Below are 13,228 nucleotides of genomic sequence, written 5' to 3' on the forward strand. Positions count from 1 at the left end.
AAAAACAGTAACTAAAAATGTGACACCCAAACAGAAAAGAAAGTCTCCTTCATCCCAGATATCCATTTCTCTCCCCAAAGGCAATTATTTTTAACCAGTGCTTTGTATGATCTCCCGGGGGGTCCTTATAGAAACAAGGAGACATATATGTAGACTAACGTACATGCCTTCTTTAGGTACCACAAATGGGAGCCCACACGCTAGCCTGTATCTTGCTTTATCCTCCCAAGTAACAATATTCAGTATCTTGAAAATTGTTCCAGATCATTACATGCAGTTTCCTTAATCTTTTGCAAGACTGAAGACCCTTCCATTGTATGGATTATACTACAATGGCAGGATGTATTTCACAAGAGGACTTTCCCTCCCAGAGCCTTCAGGTTAGATTACAATTTTTCCGCTACTATAAACAACGTGGCAATTTCCATGGATGTGTTGAACACACATCTGTGCACTCTGGGTCAAAGGTGCCGTTATATAAAATGTTGATACATTTGTCCAAACATCGTGCAAAAAGGTTAAACTAAATTATAGTTCCGCCAGCAGGGAAGTGAGGGCCCCTTCTTAAAAACTGGCCAGGCAGGGTATACTCTCACTTTTTTATCTTTGCCCATCTGATAAAGGAAAGTGAGACCTCCTAGTTGCAATTTGCATTTCACATGAATGGGGTGGAGCATTTTTACGTGTTCCAAAGCCATTCTGTTTCTCCGTGTTCGAACTATCCCTTCATGTCCTTTGGTCATGGAATTGATGAAATTCTTAATTGCCAAGAACTCTTTGTATATTAGGCCACTTGGCCCCTGTTGATTAGATCATTAATCGGGTGGCTGAATCAATCAGAGTCAAAGAGTTAATCTTGACCAGGAAGAAGACGATGTCTACAGAAAGTTCAAGGAATGAGCCAAGGCTCAACCACCACCCTTATCCTTCCTTGATTTAAAAAACAAAGCTTCTTCGAGTGTCTCACACTTGCCTGAAAGCAAACAGTGATTCAGCCTTGGGCCTATGACCCCAGAGGACCTCTGAAGGAGTCAAAATCACCATCCCAGGATATAAATGGCTTTCAAGGGAGATTTTGGGTCAAAGTCTGTTGAATGTGGCCCCGAGTTGGGGGCTCCCAGAAAAGATGTGCAAACCCTTTTCGTTCCCATTTGCTGAGCACCTCCTGTGTGCCTGGTTCTGTGCAGGAGCCTCACTCCTATGGTATCTCTGTAGCCTCCCAAGGTAGTATTTGATGCTCTTACACTCAAGCCAATGCCCATCTGGAGACCATTTAATATATTATAGTGCAGTCATATTACACACCTGTCAAAAGGGAGAAAGCTCTGCATGTAATGGATGAGGGATCATCAAGACATTAAGTGGTAAAAACCAAAGTGCAGAACAGCATGCACAATGTAGTACCATTTGCATAGAAAGTGGGGGAAATATATAGGTATTTCTTAGAGACACAGAAGCCACCTCTGGAGGGAGACACAAGAAACTGGTAACGGTGATTGTCTCTCAGGAGGGGATCTGGGTGGCTGCCAGGCAGGGGTGGCAGGGAGAGGCTTTACCACATCCCACATCCCAGGTCTTTTTCTTTTTATCATGTGCAAGTATTAGCCTCATTAATTTTAATAGGGTAGCACAAGTCATCCATCATAGGACTTGTTAAATACCTAATAGTCCAATCAATGGAATATTTTACAGCTGTTAAAATGTCAAAGACCATCTGTGTATATAAACCCTCCATGGCTCCCATCTCATAGGAAAACCCAACGTTTGCATTACACCAGGAGGTCTAATGCAGGGTCCAGCCCTCGTGGCCCCTCCGAGCTGATGAGGCACCAGCCACAATGGACCACACCGGGCATGCTCCGGCTCCGGTAACTTGCATGTGATGCCCCCTTCCCCTGGAATGTTTTCCCTCCAGAGGGCCTCCAGGCTCATCCCCCTCATCTCCTCAGGGAAGCCTTCTCTGGCACCATTTCGTCAGCCACCCACCCCTTCTCTCTCCAGTCCTCATTCCCTTATCTCCCTCCCTGTTTGACTTTTCTCCCCTGCAACTCAACCACTACCTGACATTGTGTATGTTTTAATTATTTTCCTGATTGCCCTTTAGACCAGAGGTCGGCAAATACAGCCCATGGACCAAATCCAACCTAAGGTTTGCCTTTCATGGCCCCTTGTGCTAAGAATGGCTTTTACAGGAGCATCTGGGTGGCTCGGTCGGTTGAGCGACCAACTCTTGATTTCGGCTCAGGTCACGATCTCACGGTCTTGGGATGGAGCCCCGCATGGGATTGGGCTCCACACTGAGGGTGGAGCCTGCCTGGGATTCTCTCTCTCCCTCTGACCCTCCCCAACCTGCCTCATTCTCTCCCTCTCTCCCCACCCGCCCGCCTCAAATAAAAAAAATAATAAAAAGTAAAATAAAAAAAAGAATGGCTTTTACAGATGACTGTTTGCAATCGATTTGAGGATGGGGGAACCCCAATTAAAAGCAAAATGTAAATCTTCAAAAGAGAATTCCATTCCTCTCATTCGTAGACCTGTATTATCAAAAAATTATCTTTAAATATTACATTTTTAAAGAATGTTTATTCACTTACTTTTGAGAGTGAGAGAGCATACACAGGGAAGAGGCAGATAGAGGGAGACAGAATCCAACGCAGGACTCAAACTCACAAACCATGAGATCGTGACCTGAGCCGAAGTTGGGACACTTAACTGACTGAGCCAGCCAGGTGCTCCTAAATATTACATTTTGTCAACAAAAAAAAATTGTGGAAAGGTATTTTCTCTTATATAGGTACCTGCATAATGTCCTCACTACTGAGGCCTAAAACCTAAATATTCACTCTCTGCTCTAGACGGCTCCATTGGGGCAGGACCAGTTTTATTTACTGCTCTGACCTATGCACCCCGAGAGGAGGTGCTTAATAAATATTAGCCAAATGGATGAATGAACTGCTAGACTTTTAAGTGAAAAACAAAAAGTCAAGGGAACAGCATATCTAATAGGCTGCCTTTCGTGCAGAAGTAAATAAGATAATATCCACCCCGTGGGCACAGACTATCTGTGAAAGGTGACCCAAGAATCTGGTAGCATCTGAGGAGGGAAGAGGACAGGGGTAGGAAGGAGGCTTCAGTTTTCTTTTTTATGTTTATTTTTGAGAGAGAGAGAGAGAGAGAGAGAGAGAACAAGCAGGGGAGGGGGAGGGGCAGGGAGACAGGTGGGGGACAGAGGATCCGAAGCAGGCTCTGTGCTGCCAGAAAAGACAGCCCAATGCGGGGCTCAAGCTCACGATCCGTGAGATCATGACCTGAGCCAAAGTCGGACACTGAACCAACTGAGCCACCCAAGTGTCCCTTCTCCTAACCTTTTCTGAAGGATATGAATGTTTTATTTTAGATACACATGTGACAATTACAAATAAACGGCTTTGTCATGAAAAAAAGCCAAACACAAAACCAAGACAATACTGATTGCCCCTGAGACGTGGTTTCTTTATCTATTCATTGGGGTAATAAGAAGGGGGTGGTTCTGGAACAATCCTGGGTAACTGGAAGGAGGTGATCACCCTGGTTCAAAGGCAGTTGTCCCAGGCCTCGAGGGCGGCAGGTGTCTGTGTGTGGGCTGAGGGATGCCCTGCAGCCGGGCCTCCCCACACCCGGCGTGCTGATGCTCCCGCTGGTGCTCCAGGCCCAAGACGGGTCAGAGTGAGCAAAGTGAGGTGAGGTCAGAGTCGGCTCTTCGCTTCAGACTCAAAATAAGCTCCAACCCTGCTCGTGGCCCCCTAGTGGCTCCATCACCTTCACTCTCCCCGCCTTGCTGGCCGCCTTGCTCCTCGTCATACGGGTTCTTTCCCGCAGCAGGGGGAACGCCCTTATGCTCCTCTGCCCAGGACAGCCTTTCCCAGCTCTTCCTAGAGCTGGCCTCAGTTCAAACATTACCTCAGAGACACTAATACCATCTCACTCTCCCATCTCTCGCACACCGGCCCATTTGATTCCCATGGCAAGATTATCAGTCCCATTTTATAGATAAGGAAACTGAGGCTCAGGGAGGTGAAATACTGCCGTGCCCAAGTCACAGCGAGCGAGAAGCAGAGCGTACCCGGCCTAAGAGGCTAGGATATGGTGATAACCCAGCCGGCCACAAACAAGGTCTCTGTGCCCAGTGGAGCTCACAGGTGAGGGAGGGAGATAGTAGCAGGCAACTCAGCAGCCCCAAGGGACCCCAGCTGAGTCAGAGGAGTGAGATCCAAACTGACTCCAGGCTGAGGTCACAAGGATGGGCAGGTGAGAGGGGAAGGTAAGTGAGAGAACATTCAGGCAGCAGTGACCATGATTAAGAAGCCCAGGGGCAGATGAGTGTTCCAGGATGGGAAAACAGTTCACACGCTCTGTTCAGAGCCCCAGGCCCAGGTCAGTGCTGCTGCTTCTTCTTCTTTTTTTTTTTTTTTTAAGTTTATTTATTTTGAGGGCGGGGGGGGGGGGAGCACAAGCAGGGGAAGGACAGAGAGAGAGGGAGAGAGAAAGAATCCCAAGTAGGCTCCTCACTGTCAGTGCAGAGCCTGATGTGGGGCTTGAACCCATGAACTGTGAGATCTTGACCTGAACCAAAGTCGGAGGCTTAGCCATCTGCGCCACCCAGGCACCCCCTGCCAGTTAAGATCAAAAATGTTCAAATGGAGTTTAGGAAATCACGCTGTTTTTAATATTTGCATTTAATATATTAACACTTAAAATGGTTTTTTTTTTGGATTTACTTTTGAGAGAGAGAGAGACTGTGAGCAGGGGAGGGGCAGAGGGAGACAGAGACAGAATACAAAGAAGCAGGCTCCAGGCTCCAAGCTGTCAGCACAGAGCCCGATGCAGGGCTCGAACTCACGAGCTGTGAGACCATGACCTGAGCCAAAGTCAGACACTTAACCGACTGAGCCACCCAGGCGCCCCAATATGTCAACACTTTTAAGACATATACACAAATCACTACACAGCACAAAGCTGAGGCCCAGACAATAGACAAGTCCTATTCCCTCAACTACACCCACCACCCAGGTCAGGAGCTAAAATCTCCAGGGTCACTTCAGAAGCCCACATGTGTACAAACACACACACACACACAAGCCCTCTAACCTTCACCTGTATGTTCTCACGGGTCTTCGAGGCAGTTTTGCCAGATAAAGCCCAGATGCCCCATTAAATTAGAATTTCAGATGAACGACAAACAGGCTTTTAGTATAAGACTGGGACAGACTTATTCTTTATCTGAAATTCAGACTTAACTGGGCTTCTTGTATTTTTATTTGCTACATCTGGTAGCCCGACTTGGAGACTGGCTCCAATGAGCACTTCCAGCATAATCTATAACCGGTCTTCTGTTGATGGGTAACCGGGTTGCTTCTCAAGAACAATAGTTCCCTGAAAATCCCCACACAAAGGACTCTGACCTTACCTACAATTGTATCTGCAGGGTGTGTTCCAAAAAGTGGCTTAGTCACTTCTCTGCCTGGATTCCTGTGGCCGGGCTGCTGAGGCCTCCAGTGCTTTGGACAAGCGCCCTCTCAGTCTCTGGGGCACGTTTCTCTTTCTCTCTCTCGTCTCTGCCATTTCTGCCTGTCTCTGCTTTTTTCCCTATTTCTGCCTCTCTCTCATCCTCTTTCCCTTAGATCCAGCAGCTCTGAATAATAAAACACTCAGAGAGCAGGCAAAAATGTATTTGTAAGGACACTCACTCTGTCTCGGTCTAGAACGGTCAAGCTGGAAACAATCTAAACACTCGCTAAAGTACGGCCCCGCCTCACCAGCAGCACCATGCAGCCATTAAAAATAACACCAGACCGACACGGAAAGATGTTGTGGCTACATCATGGGAGTGAAAATGCAAGTTAACGAGACATGAAGCATTTGCCCATTTTACATTTCAGTCAAAAATAATGATGGCTCAGAGCGCCTGGGTGGCTGAGTCGGTTAAGCCTCCAACTTAGGCTCAGGTCCTGATCTCGCGGTTCCTGATTTTCCAGCCCGGAGTTGGGCTCTGTGTTGACAGCTGGAGCCTGCTTCGGGTTCTGTGACTCCCTCTCTCTCTCACTCTCTCTGCTCCTTCCCCACTCACGCTCTCTCAAAAATAAGTAAGCATTGGGGCGCCTGGGGGGCTTGGTCGGTTGGGAGTCCGACTTCGGCTCAGGTCATGATCTCACGGTCCGTGAGTTCGAGCCCCGCATCGGGCTCTGTGCTGACAGGTCGGAGCCTGGAGCCTGTTTCGGATTCTGTGTCTCCCTCTCTCTCTGCCCCTCCCCTGTTCATGCTCTGTCTCTCTCTGTCTCAAAAATAAATAAACGTTTAAAAAAAAAAAAGTAAACATTTAAAAAAATATATGGTGACTCAAGGACACATAAATATTCTACTATTGATGGGATTAGTTGTCAGTAGGGGTGAAGTGGTTTCAACTTTCTTCTTTGTATTTTTCTATCCTCCTGTCTTGTTATTTTCTTAACAATAAGCATCATGATTTTACGGGGCACCTGTGTGGCTCAGTTGATTAAGTGTCTGACCTCGGCTCAGGTCACGATCTCACGGTTCGTGGGTTCGAGCCCTATGTAGGTCTCTGCTGACAGCTCAGAGCCTGGAGCCGGCTTGAGATTCTGTGTCTCCCTCTCTCTCTGCCCTTCCCCCACTTGCACTATGTCTCTGTATCTCAAAAATGAATAATGTTAAAAACAAATAATAGCCATTATGATTCTTAATACTGTACATATTTGCTTCATAATTTTCAGCACTGTGTATATTTCCTATCTATACAAATTTATAAACAGGTATCACTATCTTTTTTTCTGAACCATTTAAGAGTAAATTAGAGACATCATGTCCTTTACTTTTAAACTTCTCTATGCGGGGTGCCTGGGTGGCTCACTCGGTTGAGCATCTGACTTCAGCTCAGGTCATGACCTCACAGCTCGTGAGTTCAAGGCCCAAGTCAGGCTCTGTGCTGACAGCTCAGAACCTGGAGCCTGCTTCAGATTCTCCCTCTCTCTCTGCCCCAACCCACTCGCATTCTGTCTCTGTCTCTCTCAAAAATAAATAATAAAACATTTTTAAAAACTTAAACTTCTCTATGCAAATTTAAGAACAAGGATATCCCCCTATGCAACTGTAATATAACCATCAAAATTGGGAAACCTAACATTGATACAATACTGTTCCTTACATACCACAGTCCATATTCCAGTGTCAGCAATTGGACCAATGATATCCTTTATGGTAACCCTCACCTATCAAGGATCCAAACACAGCACTGAAGTCAGCTACCACACCTCTGTAGGCTCCTTTGACCTTGACAGTTAGGAAGTTCTGGCTGTTTTGTAGAATGTCCCTCAATTGGGATGATTTGCCTGACAATTCCTTATGGTTACATCAGGTTAAATGTTTCTGCCGTATCTTCAGGTGTATCCCATCGAGTCACCCATGGTTTGCCCCATTATCGAGGATACTTTTTTTGAGAGACCGCGAATGGGGGAGGGGCAGCGAGAGCTGGAGACAGGATCTGAAGCGTGCTCTGCGTTGACAGCAGCGAGCCCGATGCCGATCTTGAACTCACGAACTGCGAGATCATGACCTGAGCCACCCAGGCTCCCTGAGGATGTTACCTTTAATCACTCGGTGAAGAAGGTGTCTGCTAGGTTTTTCCATTACAAAGCTGCTAATTTTCCCTTTGTAAATAATTTCTGGGGAGATCATTTGAGACCAAATAGTCCAGATCATTTTTAGAATCAGAAAAGGTATCACTAAAGTCTTACAACCTGTAAGGACTGAGCTTGTCCACCTGATTCTAACCATCACCTAAGCCACTGCCCCACCCAAGCTACAACAGGTTTGCGGTAACGCTAGCCTACCTCACATTCTATAATAGGATTTGCTAAACTAGCCTAAGGATGCATTTTACCTGAGGTCCTTTCTAAAAGATAGACTCCCAGGCCCCACCCACACCTACCAATCAGAATCTCCAAGGGAAGGGCCTGAGAATCTATTTTATAGTAAGTGACTCCCAGGTAATTCATGTCTTCAGGCCAAGTTTGGGAAACACCTCACTTAATAGCAGCTTAGTCACCAAACATTTACAGCTGCTAGCTGCTTAGGTGGGGCCGGGCACTGAGTGGTCTCAGGGATGGGTGGGGGGAATAGTGGTGACATTGGTAGCTCATTTATTAAGCACTTATTTTGCTCCAGGCCCTGTCCTAATGCTTTCTGTGGACTATTTAACTAGATTCCCATAACTCTATTAAGGAAGACACTCATTAATCCCATTTTATGGATAAGGAAACCAAGGCAGAGATTAGAATAATCTCTGCCACTGGTCACAGAGCTAGTGGGTGCTGGGAATAGGAGGCTGTGCAGTGTGCCTGAGACCGTGCATCTAATCACACTTCTGTGCTGAAACACCAAGTGCTGGGTCCCTGCTTGTGCAAATTACTCATCCTATGTGGCCTCCACTCCCTCATCTGTGTAACGGGAATGCTATTAGCGTCTCTCCTGAAGGGCTGGTTAAGAGGATTCAAGATAGGACTTTTCCAGAGTAACCTGAATGCCTGGCTTTGATCATCTTTCAGGAACTAGACGATTAAATCAAAATTATTTGCGGGTGGGGAGGTACTATGTCGGGAACCAAGGATGAGAAGGATTATCGTTATTCCTGTACTCGTAGTGCCCCACTGAGCCCTATGTGGGACGCTCGGCAGACACTAAGGAAGGTTGGGGAATAAGGAGATGAATACAGGCAAGAAAGCATCCAGGGACCACGTCGTCGAGGGCCTGGGCAGATCCGGTTTCCACCAGGCAGCGGCCATCTTCCCTTGCCTGCCGGCCTGAGTCTCGCCTCCTCTGCCCAGCAAGGCCCTGCTCCCCACAGACGGTGGGGCCAGCTCCAGACTCCAGGAGACACGGCCCCCTTCAGGCTCTGCTTACCACCGCACAGGCCCCTAATTCTGGGGGCCACTGAAAGGAAGTACCATTGTAAAAGAGCCCCCTCTTAGTTCCATTTCAATGCTAGGAATATGTATTGAAGGTATTTGGGACCAAGTATGAAAGAGAGTAGGGCACAAGACAGGCAGAGTCCTTGCCCTCAAGAGCTTAACTTCTGAGTATGGGAGACAGCCATTAAAACAAGGAATTGTACAAACAATTATTTAGTTACTTTTTAAATGTTTATTTAGGGGCGCCTGGGTGGCGCAGTCGGTTAAGCGTCTGACTTCAGCCAGGTCACGATCTCGCGGTCCTTGAGTTCGAGCCCCGCATCAGGCTCTGGGCTGATGGCTCAGAGCCTGGAGCCTGTTTCCGATTCTGTGTCTCCCTCTCTCTCTGCCCCTCCCCCGTTCATGCTCTGTCTCTCTCTGTCCCAAAAATAAATAAACGTTGAAAAAAAAAATTTAAAAAAAAATTAAAAATAAAATTAAAAAATAAAAAATAAATGTTTATTTATATTTGAGAGAGAGACAGAGACAGTACCCAAGACAGGAAGGGGCAAAGAGAGACGGAGACAGAATCTGAAGTAGACTCCAGGCTCCGAGCTGTCGGCACAGAGCCGGACGTGGGACTTGAACTCACAAGCTGTGAGATCGTGACCTGAGCCGAAGTCAGACGCTTAACTGACGGAGCCACTGAGGCGCCCTCACAAAAAATAATTTAATGAGGTGTGAGTTGCCTAGCACATAGCAGATGTTCAGAACATTTGCCGTGCTAATACACATTGAGTAGGGTTTACAGACTTGACCAGTAAAAAACACACAACACCCAATTAAATGTGATTCCTAACAAACAACAAATAGTATTTTTAGCATGAATATTCCTCGCATTCACTTCTTGACTTGAGCAAATTATACTTCTGTGAAATATTTCATACGTATTTATACTAAAGTTACTTGTTGTTTGCTTGAAATTAACATGTAACTGGGAGTCCTGTATTTTACCTGAATATTGAGCAATGGGGCCACAGAAGTAAATAGGAATCCTGACCTCAGGAAACTTAATAGTATAGTCCAAGTATTTATACAAAAGTTTAATAAATACTCTGGGGGCGCCTTGGTGGCTCAGTCAGTTAAGGTCTAACTCTTGGTTTTGGCTCAGGTCATGATCTCGCGGTTCGTGAGTTCAAGCTCCGCGTCAGGCTCTGCACCAACAGCAAGGAGCCTGCCTGGGATTCTTTGTCACTCCCTTGCCTCTCCTCGCTCACATGCTCACTCTCTCTCAAAACAAATAATTTTTTAAATACACACTCTGATTAATATCAGAAGTTTCTAGAGGAACATCAGACATGAAAGTCTGATCTAGGAATCCAAACTGCAACTGGGAAGCAAAAACAGTGGGAGAAGTGGAGGAGGGGGCCAGCAGGACCAACTATTTCAGAGGAATAGTGGGAGACCTGACACGTTTGTGACGTGGAAAGGCCCGTATGGTCAGAGCACAAGGAGTAGGGGTGTCGGGAGTTGAGGCTGGAGAGGCAGGCAGAGGGCAGAGCACAGGGGGCCTGGAGGGCCACAGCAAGGTGGTGGGACTTTATCCGAGGGTAACTGGAGCCTTTGAAGGGTTATCCAGGCTCCTTCTGGCAGCTTGGTGGAAGATGCAGTGGATGTTGGCTAGAGAACACTGGAGAGGCCAGAAGGAAAGCTGCGTCGGTAATTCAGGTGAGGTCATGGCGGGTTTTGAGATGCTGGTGGCAGTGGGATAGTGATGTGGGAGCTAACATCATAATTTTGTAACATGGGGTGTTGAGGTAGACAAAGGAGTTAAAGATGATGTTTAGGCTAACTCTTGAGCAACCTGGAGGGACGTGTAGCACCTTCCCTAAGGTGCTGGGGGGTGAAGGACCCAGCACGAGATGTGGTAGTAAGAGGGCAGAGGAAGAGCTCACTCAGTTTGGGCCATGCAGAACCAAAGATGCTTTCGAGTCATTCTGCGGACAGCTCTTAGAAGAAGCTGGCTCTGTGGGCCTAGAGCTCCAGAGAGCTGTCTGGTCGAGAACTACGGGTCTGGGCTCATCAGCACATGGACGGTAACGAAAGCCAAGAGAAGAGTGGTCAGTGGGGGGAGTCTGCCTGGGGAGAGGACATGGGGTGAGTCTAGGGCAGAGGCTGAAGAATTCCAACAGCTAAGGGAAGGGAACCAGGAGATGGCAGCTGCCAAGGAAACGGAAAAGGAATATGGTAAAGAAATAGGAAAAGAAACCAGGACGGTGTTGCAGCAGCAGCAACGGTTTCTAAGAGGAGGGCCGGGTCAAGAGCACGAAACAGGCTAAAGATGAAGTGGAGGGGACTAAGAGAGACTGACCTATCTGCTGGAGTCAGTGACGTGCCTTGTCCTGTCTGGTCTTTGGGGGAGGGCAGGGTTCAAAGCACAGGTTGGAGGAGCTGAGTAAAATTGGGAAAGAAGAGAAACTGAAGCAGTGGGGGAGGACAACCAGCTCAAGGTGTCTGGGTATGAACTTGGAGGAGAGATAGGGGCCAGTAGGTAGATGGTGGGAGAAACCCAATCACGTTCAGATGCTATTTAGGAAGAGAGCCAACAGCAGGCGACACTCGACACACTCGAGTAGGAGGGAGAAGGCCCAGGTGGAGAAAGGAGAAAAGGTCTAGAGGATACTGTGAGCCTGTGGACTTCTGGCTTCTGGTTTCTTCACAAAGTAGGAATGTTTAGGGGCGCCTGGGTGGCGCAGTCAGTTAAGCGTCCGACTTCAGCCAGGTCACGATCTCGCGGTCCGTGAGTTCGAGCCCCGCGTCAGGCTCTGGGCTGATGGCTCAGAGCCTGGAGCCTGTTTCCGATTCTGTGTCTCCCTCTCTCTCTGCCCCTCCCCCATTCATGCTCTGTCTCTCTCTGTCCCAAAAATAAATAAACGTTGAAAAAAAAAAAAAATTAAAAAAAAAAACAAAGTAGGAATGTTTACTATTTATTAAATGGCTACCATTTATTAATCCCTTACCATGAACACTCACCAGTCTGTAATTATACATTTGATTATATGTGAATCCCCAGTGCCTGGCACACTGCTGGCACATGGTAGGTGTTCAGTCAATACTGTGTATGCCTGAATATGAAGACATCATCCATTTCCCCAATAAGGAAATTTTAAAAAGTTTTTTGGCCAAACTGAACATGAGAGCTTTCACCATTGCAGATGAAATACTCAAATGCCTGCCGATTCTCACTTACTTACATACCTAAATCAGAAGTAAAAATATTTTGTCTAGTCGAAGAAGTCAGAAGAAGGATCTTCTTTAAACCTAGACCAGGTCTTGTCACTCAAACCTCCAATGCTCCCATCTCACCCAGAGAAAAGCCCCAGATCTGCCCCCCTCCAGCAGCCACCTGTTGACGCACTCCCATGACTGCCCCCTCACTGCCCTGCCCCAGTGTAACACACAGGCTCCCGTTAGGGCCTCTGAACATTCCCTCCAGGAACGCTCTTCCCTATCTGGTCAGCAGGCTTGTCCCTTGTTTCATTCAGGTCTCGGTTCAAATGCCATTTTCTTGATCTGTCTGGGATGACAAAGGACTTCAACGACTGCCGCCGTGTGTAGCATTAGACCTTGTGATTTCCTGATGTGTAACCGGAGTCCAGGACTTAACTGCTTTAGCCAAAGGTGGGGGTATAAAGGCAGGGGTAAGAAGACTCATGGATTGCTGGTACTGTCCGTAGCAAGAGGGAATGATAAAGAGGGAGGGGCATGGAGGGAGGAAGCTGGAGATGCTGAACTCAGTTTGGGCCGTATTAAATTTAAGGTTCCCGTGGGATTGGGATCGGAACGGACAAGCCCAGGGAGAGAAGTCCAGGAGCTGAGTGCCCACAATGCAGCAGGCGTCCCGCCAGGGTTTTGTGTACATTGCTCCTTGAATCCCAAGAACTTTAAGATGCAGCTATTCCTGGAAATGTACGACTAGATAAAAGCAACACTTCTAGGGGCGCCTGGGTGGCTCGGTCGGTTGAGCATCCGACTTCGGCTCAGGTCATGATCTCACAGTTCGTAAGTTTGAACCCCACGTCGGGCTCTGTGCTGACAGCTCAGAGCCTGGAGCCTGCTTCCGATTCTGTGCCTCCCTCTCTCTCTGCCCCTCCCCTGCTCATGCTCTGTCTCTCTCTCTGTCTCAAAAAATAAAACATTAAAAAAAATTTTTTTTTTTAAATAAAAAAAAGCAACACTTCTACATTTGTTTTAAATATATGTAATTAAAAATAAGTAGACATTTGAAT

Source organism: Leopardus geoffroyi, chromosome A3 (genome assembly GCF_018350155.1).
Source record: "Leopardus geoffroyi isolate Oge1 chromosome A3, O.geoffroyi_Oge1_pat1.0, whole genome shotgun sequence".
NCBI lineage: Eukaryota > Metazoa > Chordata > Mammalia > Carnivora > Felidae > Leopardus > Leopardus geoffroyi.